Below are 17156 nucleotides of genomic sequence, written 5' to 3'. Positions count from 1 at the left end.
GCCCTTCAGTTTTTGTGACATTGTAATTTTCTTAACTGTTAATCAGTTTTGACCACATTTGCCCCAGTACTGAATGTACTTCAGTGCAAATTTAGTTGTAGCATGTGTTTGACTGCCATGTTGAAATAACGATCTTTGGTAATTGTTAATGATTTTAATGAAGTGGAGTACATTCATAGCAGTTACAGGAATGCCACTCTACAGAATGAAGCCTGTCATTACAGTCACAACTTGCGTCCTGTAAAAATATTCTTGAGATGTACAAGTAGGTACATTGTTTACAATCTTTCAGTTCTCTAAATGTTATTACTCCCATGTTTACTGGGAAGGTACCGTTAAGAATTGTCCTCTAAATTTGTTTCCTCAAAGGCTTTTATCTTCATTGTATATATTGACTGACTTTTTTTTGTGATCCTTGGTTCATAAAAAGTATTGCATTTCTCAATTTTAAACTAGATTCAGAAGGTTACTTTTTCCCTGCTGCTCCTGTAATACTTAGCTGGTACTGCTAGCATAGCACATGTCACACTCTATTATAGATAGCTGTAGAAGTGTCTGTCACCTCCATTAGACTAGGAGTTCCCTGAAGGCAGTAACCACCATTTCATTTTTGCCTTCTTAGCACCTGTCAGTCCCTGACATCTAGTCAGTGCTCAGTAAGTGTTTGGTGATTGAATCAAATAGACAAAATGCAGTGTTTTTATATTAAATGTGTTTGCTGCTTCATGTTACACAAGTTGTTATTCTATTATACTTAGATTCTTATAAAAGAATAGATTTTTTAACCAGAAAAGCACAATCACATTTGGATTGAAAACGATTTACTTTTTTAGTGTAATTGTTTTTTAAAAGCCATTTGCTGTCCAATGGCTTATCAATTTTTAAATATGTTCTTTCTGAAATGTAGAATTTCAAAAGATTTCTAATGTTTTTAAGATGTACTTTTACATTGTTAAGAGGACACATCATAGGTGAGACCGATCTTTCACCTGCTAAGATTGAGAATTCCTACTACATTATGATTTGTTCAATTCAAGCCACTGATTTTAAGAAGGAAAAGGAATGGAATAAATGTTTTTCAAAACCGCAACTGTTGAAAAGTTCTGTAATATAATCTAAAATAAATATACCAACTTAACTTTTCCTTATAATAAGGAAACTGGAAGTTTTAAAAACCATTTGCAGAATAAATATTTATGGAGCAGAATGACAACTTGACTTATCCAAAGCATTGGCATACATTTTCTTAGTTGATGTTTGATGAAGCATTTCCACTTTCAATTCTTCAGTGAACTAAAAGAAGGTTTCATTAACTATTTTTGAAAGATAATGAGGCCATGATCCCTTTCCAGATGTTTCACTCGTCAAATAATTGTGATCTTTCTTCCAAATCTTCATGGTTGCTTGGCTCCTATTTTCTTGTTTATTGAGCAGTGATTTATAAAGATGAAGAGAAGTAGAACTACCAGACAGATGATGATGATCAGATATGTTTCATCTAACTCCAATGTACAAAATCTTGTACTCTGCATTATTATAGATTCAAAAGTATATTTATAAATCTAAAAATTGGAAGTTTGTACTCCCCTGAGGCAGTGTATCTAAATATATAATAAACAATATTCTTTATGTGTTTCTACTTACATACTTAGTTGCCTATCTATGTGTGAAACTATATAGAAGCCTCTATTTTTGAACTCTTTAGAGCTTCTTGCTTATGCTCGGCCATGCCAAAAAAACTTCTCAAAATTTAGTCATCATTTTACCTTACAAAAAACTGGAGCCTCTTTAGATTCATTACTAAAGGAAAATCATCTCAGATGTGGATAGAGATACTCTTTTTTAATGGTTTTTGCTTAGAAGCCTAGATACCTTTTTAAACTGTCTACAGAAGGAACTCAAGAATATGGCTTTTTGCAGAATTTTCCTCGGGGTCTGGGAAAGAGACTTGATTTTTTGCTGAGAGTAGACTAATCTAATTATATTTTCAAATATTTCGAAGTATAGGAATAAGAGGTAATAGAGCCCCAACCCCAAAAGCTACATTTAAATAAGATAGTCGGTAAGTTAGTGATCACAAACAACGCAACATCAACAATAATCAAGTGTACACCATGCATTAAATAATATTGTAAACACTTCATGTATTAGTTCATTTTTTTACCCACAGTGATCTCATGAGTTAGATACTGGTAATAATCCTGATTTCCAGATTAGGAAACTGAAGAGGCACAGAAATTAAAATATCTTACCCAAGTTCACAGCTCCAGTAAGGGATAGCGTGGGATAGAAACTGGAGCAGCTGCTCTCTAGGGTGATTATTACACTATTTAATAGTGAGCAGCAGGTGATAGGAGAACTTTGAGCTATGTGTGTTTTATCTTGCCACTGCCCATATTTCCTGTAATTGCTCCCCACACCATCATTTCATTCTATTCACTTTGACTATATTGGTTCTAGTTTTGACAAATGGGCTAAGAATACTGATAATCAACACCTATCAAATATAAAACCAAAACCAACATTTATTTGGCATCATTTTTGGCATTATTAATATTCTTTTTATTTTGACCATCCTATTTCCATTTTTTAGAAATTAATGAAAATGGTTTCAGGTCATAAACAGAAATGTAATTGGGGTAAAAGTGTTGTCCCAAAGAAGGAATAGGAAAGTACCCATACCCAGCTATTTCCCTTCCCTGAGAAGGAAAATTGCTTTACTGGGGCCATTCCCATGCCCAGGCAGCCAACAGCCAACACTTTACTGATATAAGGAATCTGAACGTTCCTCCTTCCCTGCCTGCACCCTATTCCCCACCCTTACAAGCAAAGTATAAGGGCGAATTGACCTCTGGTGCTCCAGAGCTACCTATAGGACCAAGCTCTCACAGTTTTCAGCTGAACATACATTCTTGCTTAGCTTTTTTCCTTTGCCCTCTCCTTTCTTCCCCTTCTCCAAAAGCACTCCCTCAGTAAATCAGTTTTATAAGAATCCTTTTCTTAGTTTCTGCTTTTAGGGATCCCAAGTCAAGTTGAATGACACTGGACGTGGTCCTAAGAAGCACAGGTTTGGGAGGCGGATGGCAATAAGACTCTTATCACCAGTGGCAGGTGCATTATTGCTAGTCCCTGGCATTATATAGCAGTGTGATTGGTGAGATTAGGAACCAGCAAACTATGGCTGTGGGCCAAACCCAACTCACTTCTTTCTGTAAATAACATTTCTTTGGAACACATTTATTTAACTATTTTTAGACAGAATTGAGTATTTGAGACAGAGACCATATGATCTCAAAGACTAAAATATTTATCATCTGGTTCTTTACAGAAAATATTTGCCTACCTCTGGCTAAAATTTTTACCCATGGTGGCAAACTGGGCTAAGATACAGGTGTATCTTGAAATAATGAGCTCAAAATAATGAGCAAAAGGCTGAGATACAGTAGCTGATGCAATGTCTGGCTTTGAGAGGTATGGGGAAATTGGAACTCTAAAGATACAGCTAATTTTTGCTAAATATCACTGATGCATTGAAGTGATAAAATAATAGGCTCTATTAGTTATCTACTGCTTTGTCACAGATTATCATAAATTAGGCAGCTTAAAACAAAACATATTTATTATCTCTATGTTCTTATGGGTCAGGAGTTCAGGGATGTCTTAGTTGAGTCCTCTGCTTTAGAGTCTTTTACAAGGCTACTGTCAAGGTACCACATAAGGCTAGGGTCTCACCAGAAGGCTCAACTGGGGAAGTATCCACTTTCAAGTTTATGTGATTTTTGACAGAATTCATCTCCTTGTGAACTATTCGTTGAAGGCCATCCTCAGATTCTTGCCACATGGGCCACTCCAGTATGGCAGATGAATTGATCAAAGCCAGAAAGAGAGGGATTCTTCTAGTAAGAAGGAAGTGACAATCTTATGTAGTCTAATAATGGAAGTGATGTCCCATCACCTTTCCCATATTCTGTTGGTTAAAAATAAGTCACAAAGCCAGCCCATACTTAAGGGAGTGGATTATGCAATATCATGATCACTACAAGGCAAGGCTCATTGGAAGCCATCATAGAGTCTGCTTCATATACAGACTCGGTTCTATTATTTAGAATTTAAAGCAAAATGTGAGAGTCAGAAAACCTCATTAGCATCATTTAAAGAGACATTCTTCTCTTGTAGCTAGAGAGCAGATAGATTTGGAGATCAGCCTTATGGCTCATTTGTAGAAGTGGAAGAACTTTAAAGGAGGCTAAATTCTCAGCCAAGGCAAGTTTCCTATGCAAAATTTAGGCCTCTGAACAAAAGAAGTAGTACCCTGAAGTTTGGGATAGGGATATCTGAGTAGATGAGCATCTTATAACTACATCCTCCCCTGAACATGTGTGGCTCACAAAAATGGCTAGTAAGCCCCCTTTCCTCTTAATGGAAGAGAAAGCTTCATTCATGAAGTCTATGCCAAAATCTCAAATAACGCAGATGCCTTATAGGACAGTCCTCAAGATCTGCCTATACCTTCCCTCATGGAAGTCAGACTGATAATTTGGGCCATATTTCAGCATGGCTCAGCCAGAGAATTGATGGCCTGCTAAGGACAGGGATGAATTATATACTCCAAGGATATCTAGGACTTGACTGCAGTATCCCCAAAGAGTATGCCTAGGAGTGGATCCTGAGGGTCCTGGCAGAATATAAAGCTATGCAATGGACAGTTTTCCCATATGGGGTTGTTTTGTTGTAACACAGCATTTAATACCCAGCAAAGTCTTATATGGTAGGTCTAATATAAGACTGGGATAGCTCTCGGTAGCTTGGAAAAACTGATGGGTCACATGACATGAAGTAGAGATCCCGGCACTGTAGTAATAGGTTGTAGAGAAAGAAATAAACCAACAAAAAAAAACCTGAGCATGCAAAAATGGGTTCATCATGTAAGACTGAAAAATCCATATCTGACTCTATTCCTCAGGAGAACTTGGAGGACATGCTGTTTATTAACATGATAAAGAATTTGCTTATCAGGGAGATTCCAACATTATGGAGAAGCACAGTCCTTCTTAAATCAGGGATAGTAGGACATTTGATTAAAAGATTGGGGTCCATTGTAGCAAGGGGAATGGTAGGATTCCAGATTAATAGGGACCACAAGGAATAACTTAATTGTCAGAAGCAAAGTGAGTACAATCACGACAGTGGGAAACTGAGTTGAAATGGCTGCTGTGTGGGTGGGGGTGGGAACTATCCCAAGGTATACATGGAGATGGTTGCTATGTGAAAGGGCAAGATAGATGGGTCACCAAAAAGGGTATTGGTTCGTATATATAATCAAGAGACAGAAAATAATGAGCAAAAGGCCAAGATCAGGTATCTCAATGGAAAGTCATAATTTCTTGTCTTGTCTTCATACCTGAGTGGGTTCTCATACCCAGAAACTACTGACTGAAGGAGATGCTGGTCCCCATGACACAGGAACTGCAACATTATAGTCAGTGTGTGATTCCTCAGTTCTTCCCCAAAAGGACAAAGAGGTATTTACTCAGAAAACTGTACACTGGAACAAAGGGAATGCTCAGATCTTCTTAGGATTGGTAGATATAAGACATGAATTGATGCTGATAGCACCACCATGGGCCACTGGTTAGAGTATGGGCAGGCAAGTGTCAGGAAATAAATGGGGTTCTGATCCAGACTTATCTCACAGTGGGTCTACTGGGTTTACACACTCATCCAGTAGTCATTTTTCTAGTCCTCGAACGTATAATTGGGATGAGCCAGTTAGAAGTTGATAGAATTCTCCCATTGTTTCCTTAACCAACTATTGTACTATCAAAGTGGAACTCTTTGAAACTATCCTCTATGGTCAAGTTAGTAAATCAAAACCAGTTATCACATCCTGAGGAAAACTGCACAGATTAGTGCAATAAATAAATAAATAGATACTGCTCTCAAAATAGATAGTCTCAACGATTTAAAGGATGCATATGTGAGGATCCCTTATCTGCACATAGCTGAGCAATCGAGACCATATACATATTAGATGGATCATGGAGTTATGAGCAGACTACTGCCAACTGAAGCAAGTTGTAGTTTCAATCGCAGCTGCTATGCTGTATGTAACATATTTACTAGGACAAGTTAACCAGATACAAGATATGTGGGTATTGTTCTGGCAAATGTGCTATTATTATTTTTATTTTTTACCAATTTACTATATTAAAATGTCCTATTTTTAATAGCCATTAGGGAAGGAGGATCGGAAGCAGCTTGCATATGGATTAATAACAAGAGTCATGATCTTGTCCCAGTGCTATGTGAGTTCTCCACCTTGGTCTGAATATAGTCTGTGAGGATTGGGATTGTATAAACTTTCTACAGGGCATCATATTTGTGGACCATATGGATAACATCATGTTAATTGGACCAACGAACTCACTTTCTAGAAAAGGAATACAGCAATGTGCACATGCTCATGGAGTTTACTGGTCCTACTACATGCTGGCCCAGTTACAGCACCAGCTTAGAGATGGCATCCTATGCGGACAGGTATTATCTTTCGGCATACAGTATGCACTTTAAAGCAACAGATATTATATAGTTCTCTGTCCTCAGTGATTAAAATACTTGAGCACAGGAATCAAAGAGTAAAAATAAGAACTCCACTCAACTATCACTCTTAGGGACCCATTCCTGCAACTTCAGGTTTTGCGAGCCTAGAGGTCCTAAGTCCGAGAAACTTCCACCCAGGGAATCTAAGAAAAGTCTCAGTAAACTTAAAACTATGGCTATTGACAGATTACTTTGAGCTTCTCCTGCCGGTAGACTAGCTGGTACAAAACGTTACTGTATTGGCAAGATAAATGACCCGATTATCACGAGGAGGCAGAAATGTTGCTATATAGTAGAGGCAGGGAGCAATGTGTCTGTCACTCAGGTGATCTGTTGGGCTGCATCTTGGTATTCTCATGCCATGTTTAATGTAACAGGCAAGTACAAAAACCATAACCAGATTAGGGCCTGGTAATCAGGTGCTCAGACTGCTAAGTGATGAGAATTTGGCTTACCCCAGATGTGCAGAAGTCCTCACCCATAAGGAGGAATATCTAGAAGAGTGATGGCGGGTTAGATGATGATTATGTTATGGCCTTGAGACACATTGCAGCACTGGAAGTTACAGTTTGTTTTACTCATCTTTATCTTATATGGGGGCGCAGGACATGTGACTAACCAGAATCCTGAAGCTATTGTGCCTGAATGGAGTAAACGAAATGTCGGAAGCAAGTGGTTCTGAGCAGTGCAAGGGGCGGCCTGCAGCGGCTGCTGTTGGCATCACTCTTGTTCCCCAGCGGCTGTATTTTTGGCTGCTAACAGCTTATAGCTGTCTCCTTCCCAAAGATTAGCCCTCAGCTGAACCAAGCCAACTTACCTGAGAATTATCCTTCCTGGGGATAAGAGGAGCTAACTCTGTGGTACTATATATGCTCCAGAGCTCCCCAAAAGACCAGGCTCAGCTAAAGCCAGTTTTCATCCTTCTTAGCTACCTTCCTTCCTGCTTCTGCCTATTCTGCTCCTCTTGCTTTCCTTCTCCTGAGAGCAATCCCTTTGTAAATCATTTTCAGAACAACTTTAATCTCTGGCCTTGCTTCTAGGGATTCTGACTTAAGCACCCATCTTCTACTATTAACTGTACTGGAAACATATTTTTTTCTACCCATATCACTCTCACCCAAACCTGACAGTATGCACATGAAAGGTTGTATACATTGAGGTTGCCAGTTGTGCTTTGCTTTTAATTTTACCTCCTCAACCTAAAATCTCTCTTTAATTTACGATCATAGCAAAGGTTCTCATTTTCAATTCTCAACCTCTCTCTAACTCGTGAAAACTATTCTATCCTTGTCATTCTCCAAGCCTCCCTCTATACTGATGCCAGCTATTTTTTAAAACATGATTCTTATCATGTTACTCTCCTGCTTAAACATTTTGGTGACTTTCCACTGCTTCCTGGATGAAGTCCCCACTCTTTAGCATAACATCCAAGGCTTTGTTTATTGGGCTCCAGTTTGGAGCCGAATTATGATAGACTCTTCCTCCTACCACACAGCCTGTACACCATATGCTATTGTCACAGTCAACAACATCTTCCCTGAATGAGACATGCTCTGGTTTCAGTCCACATTGGTTCTTCTGCCTGCAATGGCCACTTCTTCTTTTTCTGCTGGTTGAATACCTACTTATACTTTAAGATGCAGCTTCATTTATTAACTTTTTTTTGTGAAATTATTATTCACCAATCCAGTACCTCTTTTCAAACTCAGAGAAGTATTAATAACTTCCTTCGTCTTCTTATAGCACTAAGTACACACCTGTATTATCATGCTTGTCAGATTATTTGTTATTGTTTATTAACATGTTTTTCACCTCCGTACAAATTTGAATGTGTCAAGAATCACGTGATTTGTCTTTGTACATTCCAGTATCTCCCATATGGCTTAGCGTTGTTCTCAAATAATGTATATTAATTGGAGGAAGAAATGGTCTTGTTCTTAGAGATAGCTTCACAGCCTGACAAGTTGATTGGTTCTGTCCTTGCTCCTGTCTTCAGTCATTTTCCTCTTGTTGGCGATTTTGAAACTGAGGAGAGTCTCACAGCTGTCTGTTCACCTAAGTCTAATGATTCTGCACAGCTTCAGCCCATCATTGCATGAATTATATAACTTTCCTCCTATGCACTCAAATATATTCATGCTCCCTGTGATTTGTAACTAAGGAGGGTTAAGAAATAAACTTTTAGCTAGGTGACATAAATGCAAGCCAACATTTTCTCTCTCCTTGAAGGTGGTAGGAAGTATGGGGAAAGTGAGAGAAAATTGCTTGACAAGTAAATAAATCCCCACCTCCTTCATAACTTTCTCTCTGGGCTGTACTCACTCTGAATGCCAATTTAATTGGTCGGGTTTTTTGCTTCATTTAGGCTTACACATAAGCGGAAAGTGATGCTTTTTACATTTGTAACTTTTTCTAAATACAGTAATTTCTTTATGTTTTTGAGGGGCTGGGTTGTGAATCTAGCCTAGGGGAGTTCAAATAAGCATATTTTTAACCCCAATATATTATTGGAAATTATATTAGTGATCCTTGATTAAAATAGAAGGTAAAAATGATAATAAAAAGGCCCTGCATTATAGGAAACCCAACGGTAAATGTGGCATAAAACATGGTTATGAGACTCCGGCCTGATAATATTCATTTTTTTCCCCTCCAGCCACATTCTCAGTCTCAGCTCCTTCATCTCCCTCTGACTTCAAAGGAATCTCAGAGGGAGGGTGCACAATAGAAGAATTGGCCCGATTATCCCCTTCTGTTTGGAAATGGGTAAAGATTACAGATATGTTTGACTTTTTCTTGTGCTTTTGACTATATAATGTCAATTACCTCATGCAAAACTCCCTACCCAGGCTAATGCATATATTTGGATTATACCAAAATTGCAAAAAATTGGAAACAAGACATTAATAATAATCCATAATGGTGTAACGTAATAGAATACATGTTTATTTTCATTGGCTTTAGCTGGTACCAAAATGAAAAAGTAAATTAGTTTAGAGATTTAAACTTTATATTTATTATATCCTGATCTTTTTTCTCTTTCCCCACCACTTCATATTATGAATGAGGTAATTAAAAAGAGTCTACTTATTTTTTGTTCTGCTACAGTCCATTTTTGCCCCTTAAATGTGTTCGTGTGACTGTGAATGTGTGTGTGTGTACGTGTGCATTGTGTGCATTGAACTATTTTAACCAAAGTGTGAAAATGAAGTTGTAATCTAAAGGCCAAAGGAATGAATTAAGCCGACCTGCTTGAAGTATTAAGCAGGAACCACTGTCGGACTCTTCATTGTCAACCCAATATGAAAAGGCAAGCACAATAATCCCACATCACCTCTGGAAATGATGTCAGGAAATGTTTTCTCAGAGTCAGCTACTGGTCAAGACTTACATCAAGTTAAACAAAATAATGAAGGATCAGGATTCCAGAAGGGCCAAAAGTTCGAACAGGAGACCTTTAGCCCCTCTGCCTGCAATGCATAATAATACTTCCTGTTTGTTTGATATGTGCTTACCATACCCCGAAAGAAAAAACACTTATAACTTCCATATTAGGGACTAATCCCTCTGTCCCCACCCTTCCTGTTTAGGATTATTTTCCACAGAAGTGAATCAGTGCAGTTTGAACTACAGAATGAATATGGCAATAAGAACAAAAACCCCAAATAGACCAATCTGCCTAAAGCCATGTCTTATTAAACTTCCAGAATATCTGGGAGTGTCCATACTACAAAAGAATTATATACAACTATATATGAATTACACTCAGGTTGGCTTGCACTTTAAATGTCTTTAAAAAAAACTCCACTTCCCTAACGTGATCTAGAAAGATCATACAGTTTAAGATTTACCAACAAAAGCTTATAGCAATAACAATAGCGGGAGGCTTGATCTCTCAAGAAAAGCTCTTTCCTTTTAGCTATTTCTGCCCACTATACAGTCATCTGCAGGTAAATAACATGTAAGTATTTTTATCATTACTAAAAAAGTTTGGACATATATGGAATATAAAGGAATTTTAAAATTAACTGATGGTTGTGTAAGCCTCCAGCTTTAGTGGCTTGTCATTATTTTTCAGCCAGCCCTTGGGCTTGGCTTCTTAATGCCCCAAGAAAATAGAACAAGAAACTTGAACGCAAACCTTTCAACCAGGTAATGCTAGAGTTTATAAGCAGCAATGAATGACATTTCCTCAGGAAAATCTTAGAAATTATCACTGTTGCTCTTTTTATTAATCCATGTTTAACCTGAAGCTAGAAACTATGTCCCCTTTATTTCCGTCTCTAGAATTTCTATTACCAACTGTGCTGTGTTGAAGTTTGTATGACAGGCCATTTCAACACTTTTGTTTAGTTAAATAGGAGTGCGTCACTTTTAAAGAAAAGCACGATTGCCAAAAAATATAAACAGCTCTAACTTTGATTAATATAAATATTTTAAAACCAGAACATTCTGTTACATCTTACAAAAACAATTCGGATGTAGCTGATGGGAAAGAAAAAGTGCTTTCATACATTAGACAAATCCAACAAAATACAGCTGCAGACCAAATTTTAAGTAAATACGAATTGTTTGTCTTCTCAAAGGACTGTGGTATTTACTTAAATGGAGTATTCTAGAGTACTTTAAGTTTCATTAGTAAAAATGGAAGTTTTAAAAATTGTTTTATTTTTGAAGGATCCCATTTAAGTTTCAAAGTCCTCTAATTTAAAAATACCATTAAAATTATTCCCCCTGCCCAGTGAGGGTTATTAGCTAATAAGCCACTGGACAAGAGATGTGTGAAGTGAATAGATGAAGAAAAACGTTGACAGCAAAAGGGGGTCTATGGGGTGAAGTTAGTTTATTAGGCCCTGTTTGTCACGAATGGCCCTGCTGCACATATAAAAGCAAATCCCTCTACCTTAGAAGATTAATTCTGAAGGAGGCACTCTTAGGTCAAAGTATACATAAGCGTGTGCCTAATCTCAGAGAAATCAGGCTATTTTCTCACAGCAATTAAGCAGAGGTCTGGGGTTTCACCCACAGTGTATTTAAACACAGGATACAATTAAACCCCAACGTATTAATATCTTTGCTCTGCAAAATTACCCAGGAAATAGATTTTGCCCTCTTTCAAATGAAAAGCAAGTCAAGTTAAGAGAATAACTTGATTCTTAGCTAAGTTGCTTGAAATAAGAGTATCATAATTTCTTCTAATTGCAAATGTCTTATAGACAGAGTTCTTACTTTACAATAGGGTAAGAGTTATAAGCTTTCTAGTTCTGTTCATCTAAATGGCAAACCTTAGAAGTGTGCTTGAAAATGTCTTGTTTTCAAACTGTAATTAAAATTCTGACACAACATATGTAAAAAATCAATTCATTATAAAAATCTGAGAACTCACTATTTACCACCAACAAAATATCTTCAATGGGAAGAAGCTTTGCAACCAACAGAAGAGTAAAAAATAAAACGTAAATCTTAAGCAATCAAGTGTTCGGAAGGGATTGCTTTCTACAGAGGTGTTTCTTGAAATTATTTTATTCATATGCTCATCTCAAAGAATGGATCTTCTAGGGAAAATTATAGCCAGTTTAAAATACTGCTTCACAAAGAAAAAATAAAAACAACGAAGCAACTTTTACTTGTACATCAGTTCCCTAAAGGCAAAAAATTTTGAATAGTATAAAAGTTATATTAAATAACTACCACCTTTATTCGGGTCTTGAAAAAAATAACCTTTCAGGTACTAAAAGATTTTTAGTACAAATATTGTTACTTCTTTATCATCTACATATCAAGTTAATATTCCAACTTATTGCCGAAACTAAATTCTTTGGCTTTTTTAGAGAATAGTAGGGAAGGAAGATGGTTTTGGAATAGGAAAGGATATAAATCTATAGTTTGTCATTTATATGGATGAATCAATAGTTTTTTCTTTTATATAAAAGTTTCTAGCAAGATAGTTGTTGGTGTACGGCACAACAGAATATCCAGTAAGAAATCCTTTAACCCATGACACATGGGGATGTTCTTATATATTAATGAAACTGAAAGAATGAAGCAAAATAGGATAAATCAGATGTGGGAGAGAGTGTATTGTGTGTTGGGTGTCGGGGGAGGCTGTGTGGTTGCCGACATATTTTCCCATCTAACACTCCATTGTTGCTTTTAAGAGGAGCTGTGTACTTAAGGTAAAGTGCACCAGGAGATGTGTCTTTGAAAGCACACTATAACTATAAATAGTTTGGGCAATTTTTTGACATGTGGTGGGATATGTGAGGAGGCATGCAATCTAAATTTTATGAAGGATTGTTTTAATAGGACCAATGACTTTAATAGTACTTCTTGCTGACATCACTGGCAAATTGGTCTATTCTGTAACCTTTAAAATTGCAGCATATCCCAAAATGAGTTACTTATTAAACAAATGTTCTTTTTCGGAGTGCAACTGACCTTTAAATGATTATTTCTCAGCACTTGCAACAAAGAATCTCACCTCTCACCTTTATACTTTTGATGCTACAGTGAGTGAATTCATAACCTTTTCACAACATGTAAGGAAGGTGCAATACAACATGGAATTACAATCATTAATGAGCACTTTTTCTTTTAAGGGGGAGTCTTATTACTTATAATTATTAGATTATTGCAATACACAGAAGCCATGCAAAAGTATAAAAATCGTTATTTTGATCAATCTGCAATCATTTTAGAAAATATTAACTCCACAAACACCAAGGAATTATTTACTGCTAGTGACAAGTTTCTACGGAAGTTTTCTCTCTTTAGGTTATTTTTTATTTTTATTTTTTGAAACAGAGTCTTACTCTGTCTCCCAGGCTGGAGTGCAGTGGCATAGTCTCTGCTCACTGCAACCTTTGCCTCCCAGGTTCAAGCGATTCTCTTGCCATAGCCTCCCAAGTAGGTGGGATTACAGGTATGCACCACCACACCCAGCTAATTTTGTATTTTTAGTACAGACAGGGTTTTGCCATGTTGACCAAGCTGGTCTCAAACCCCTGACCTCAGGTGATCTACCTGCCTTGGCCTTCCAAAGTGCTAGGATTATAGGCGTGAGCTACTGTGCCTGGCCTCTTTGCCCTTAACTTCTGAGGTAGGGGTGTGTGTGTGTATGTGTGTGTGTGCACATGCGTGTGTGGTGGGGAGGGGGTATTTAATACTGTATTTAATTGAAAAAATTTTGTCTTTAAAGTTTAGGCACGTATGCAATATTTGTAGGCAATTTGATTTAAATCTACATGCAACGACCACAGTACCCCTTTCCAGTAACCAGAAGGAAATGCTTTAAAACTCCAGAAGTATTGATGAAATATTTATTGTGTAATGTTAGAGATTTTAAGACTGTGCTTTCCTCAGAAACACACACATTTGTAAAGATGAAATGAGTATAATCAAGTCGTGGTTATCCTTAATTAAGTGGAGATGGTAATTGTAAACTTTATTCCTTAGAAATCAAATCAAATATAACACGTATTTAGAAGAGCTAATGCTTTCTGGGATCTTTTTACATTAGTAAAGATGTCCACATTACTTTAAGTCCCAATGGCCTTTTCGTGGGCAGATAACCTAGTTTACACTTTAGTAGCACTGCTGAATCTGATAAAGATTTCATTAGCTTAAACATTTTCCAGCTTAAAGAAACTGATATTCCAATCTTGAAAAATTCCAAGGAAAAGTTTTTGATTTAAAGGATTAAAACACTTTTAATAGGCTAGTAGTTTCTACTTTATATACATTTTACTATAACATTAATGTACAAATACCTGCTTATGTTCAAGAATAAACTTTTTTTCTTTGAAAGCTGACCTTATTTGTAAAATACTGTTTTAGAAAGGTGTTGGAGTGACTCATAAAATATTTAAATCAACCCTCTACAGAATAAAAAGGCATTTTTCACTTTTGTGTTCTCTTTTTTTCCCACATCTTTTACAAAGGGAGCATATTGGAATGAATTACAGAGAACTCTGAGAAATTTTTTTTAAATAATGAAAAATAATTGTTTGATAGGAATGTTCACTCACAGTTTTCTTTTTGGCTCTGACTTGGTAATGTTTTGTAAAGCATGAGGGCAGCCACAAGCCTTCAGTGGAGAAATCAAAATTAATGTCCTTGGGAAACATTGGGCTCTAAAAGAAAAAAAAATAATAACAGAGATATGACATACTTGGCTCCCTTTGGTTTAATTTTGAGAAAGGCAAATCAGTTATTATACTGGCATGTAATCACAAAGAAAAATGCACAGACTTAAGAGTAAACCGACTCATTGTCAAGACTTCCAGGGTCTTTTTCATTAATTATGGTGGCTGCTGACAAACAACAGAAGGAAATCAACAATGCTGGATAACATAATCATCAAGGGCTTCTATGTCTGTAAGCCATTTACATTCTTGACATTGAATATTTATAGTGAGTGATACTCCTTTAACATAGACCATATTTCAGTCAGCTCTCAGCACTCCTGACCTTTTTCATACCCACATTCCCCTTGCCTTCACCAAGGCTGCCTCCTCAAGCATCATGCCTGTTGGAAAACTGGGCACCCAGCATCACTGGCAGTTTCTCAAGTGGCCGCTCATTTTTCAATACCCCTTTTTTCTTTTAATTCAAGTTCAGCATCCATATACTATCTGCCCTTTCACAGGGAGCCCCCAAGACACAGTTGTGTTTATTTTGCACTTATCGATACAGTGTAAATCAGCATGGGCTTACCTCCTTGGGGTTAGTGAACCTACCTTGTCTGTGAGCACAGACAGCACTTTGGTCACAGATGTGACTGGTTAACTGTACAAGCAAGGAGGATAAATCCACATCACAATACTTCATTCACCAAGGAAATCTGCAGTGGATTACGGCTTCTCTATGGTTAAGTCTGGTCTTAATTTACTGCTTTTATTCAGTTTTCAACCACAAACGATCCCCTTATGAGGCATTCACTATGTAGAATTGACAACTCTTTTTATCTACTTGAAAAATATTTTTGGATAATAATTTATGGTTACAAAATATTTTAAGCAGTTTGAATAGTTATGTTCTTTCCATGCTTAACGATGAAGTATCCCCTGTAAAAATGGAATGCCAGGCAATCTGGTAATTTTACATACAGTATTTATAACAACAGAGAGCAATTTGGCCATATAGAAACACAAATTTAAAAAAAAGCTGTGCATATTTCATAGGAAGTCTTTTAAAGACTTTGTTTTAAAGCTCTTAAATTGCATCTCAGGAGAAAATCAGAGTTGAGAACAGTGTCTAAAGGCCCTATATATGTGTGAAAAAATAATGTTGGCAAGCAGTGTATTTTATTTATATGTTATTATGCTTAAAATAGCACATTTTGAACATGCTTCAGAAGGAAAAAAAGCTACAGATTCCTCTGAAGACACAAGAGAGCATTCATATGCTGTTTATATTTTATACATGAAACCAAAATGTGTGGGTAGGTTTGCACTTTTTCACCATCAAATATATGATCTTAATTTATATTCTGAATTAATGCTGTCTTTAAAAAATCCATTTGAAGATGCTCATTATTATTGGGCATGGAGTTGGTCTCGAGGTCTGATTGCCAGTAACTGGAACTACTCTAGAAATCCCCGATAGACTGAAAACACATAATATACCTGTAAGAAGGAGCAAGTGCTAGCATCAGTTTGTCATTTTAGATGCTCATTTCCTAGTATTGCCAAGCAGTGATCCTATAACTGGAAACGGAACCCATGTAAATAAGATGGAATTTATTATATAAATGGAGACAATGGAAGCAGTGTGGTTGGTGTTCTTTGAGATGATAGAGTCCTTTTTGCATTGCTTTAGATTAAACCATAGGTACACAGATTTATAAGTTTCCCCTTGGCAGAATTTGAGCACTTTCAGACTCATTGATAGTAAGGGATTCTTCCTATTGCAGAATGAACTCCCCATAGGTAAACAAAGGAAAACATTCAACTGAGGTACTAGCTGTGTTTTCCTTATTAGCAGCTACACTGCCTTGAGCAGGGAATGAGTGTTTGGAGAAAAGCATCCTTGGCATTAACAAGAAGGAAAAGACATTGCTTTTACAAGGAAGAACACTTTATGTGATTTTTCTAAAACATCTCTCTTCAAGTGCCATATGTAAATCATATTTTTCAAAAAACCAAATTATACTTGTGCTTCAGGGGGAACTACATAAACGTGCAATAGAAAAATAATGAACTGTATCACTTTGGTTAGTTAAGCAATTATTGCATCTTTACGGACTCAGATAATGTTTGAGTTGCATCATAAAAACAGGTGGGGTTTGTTGTTTGTTGTTTTCATTGGTTTGAAATTTTGCTCAAATTTTTAAAAAATATATTATTATTATTATTATTTTAGAGCTTGGAGTATTCTGCCTTTTAATCTGGTAGCTATGTTTCATTATCTTAATAGATGTTCTAATGAAGGTGTAAAAGAAAAGGTTAGAAAGGAGATAAATTAGGCAGTGGTAGCATCAGATTCAAATGCCACTTAACATAATCCCTAAATCACTGACATTAAAATTGTTTCATTAACAATATTACAACAACCCT

The 17156-nt window shown here is 36.6% G+C and overlaps 1 protein-coding gene across 3 annotated transcripts in view; it reads right to left on the bottom strand.

Moving 5' to 3' along the window:
- ADGRL2 (adhesion G protein-coupled receptor L2) overlaps positions 1 to 17156 on the bottom strand; it is a 678326-nt gene that overhangs the window by 396141 nt on the left and 265029 nt on the right. For all 3 annotated transcript variants that reach the window (XM_078332297.1, XM_078332298.1, XM_078332318.1), the window contains one exon: positions 14628 to 14732. The gene's annotated coding sequence lies outside the window, so the exon portion shown is untranslated. The remainder of the gene's footprint in view (positions 1 to 14627; positions 14733 to 17156) is intronic.

This window comes from Callithrix jacchus, chromosome 7 (assembly GCF_049354715.1).
Source record: "Callithrix jacchus isolate 240 chromosome 7, calJac240_pri, whole genome shotgun sequence".
Classification (NCBI taxonomy): Eukaryota; Metazoa; Chordata; class Mammalia; order Primates; family Cebidae; genus Callithrix; species Callithrix jacchus.
The sequence above is the reverse complement of the archived record's forward strand: the minus strand, read 5'-3'. Positions and strand labels throughout refer to the sequence as shown.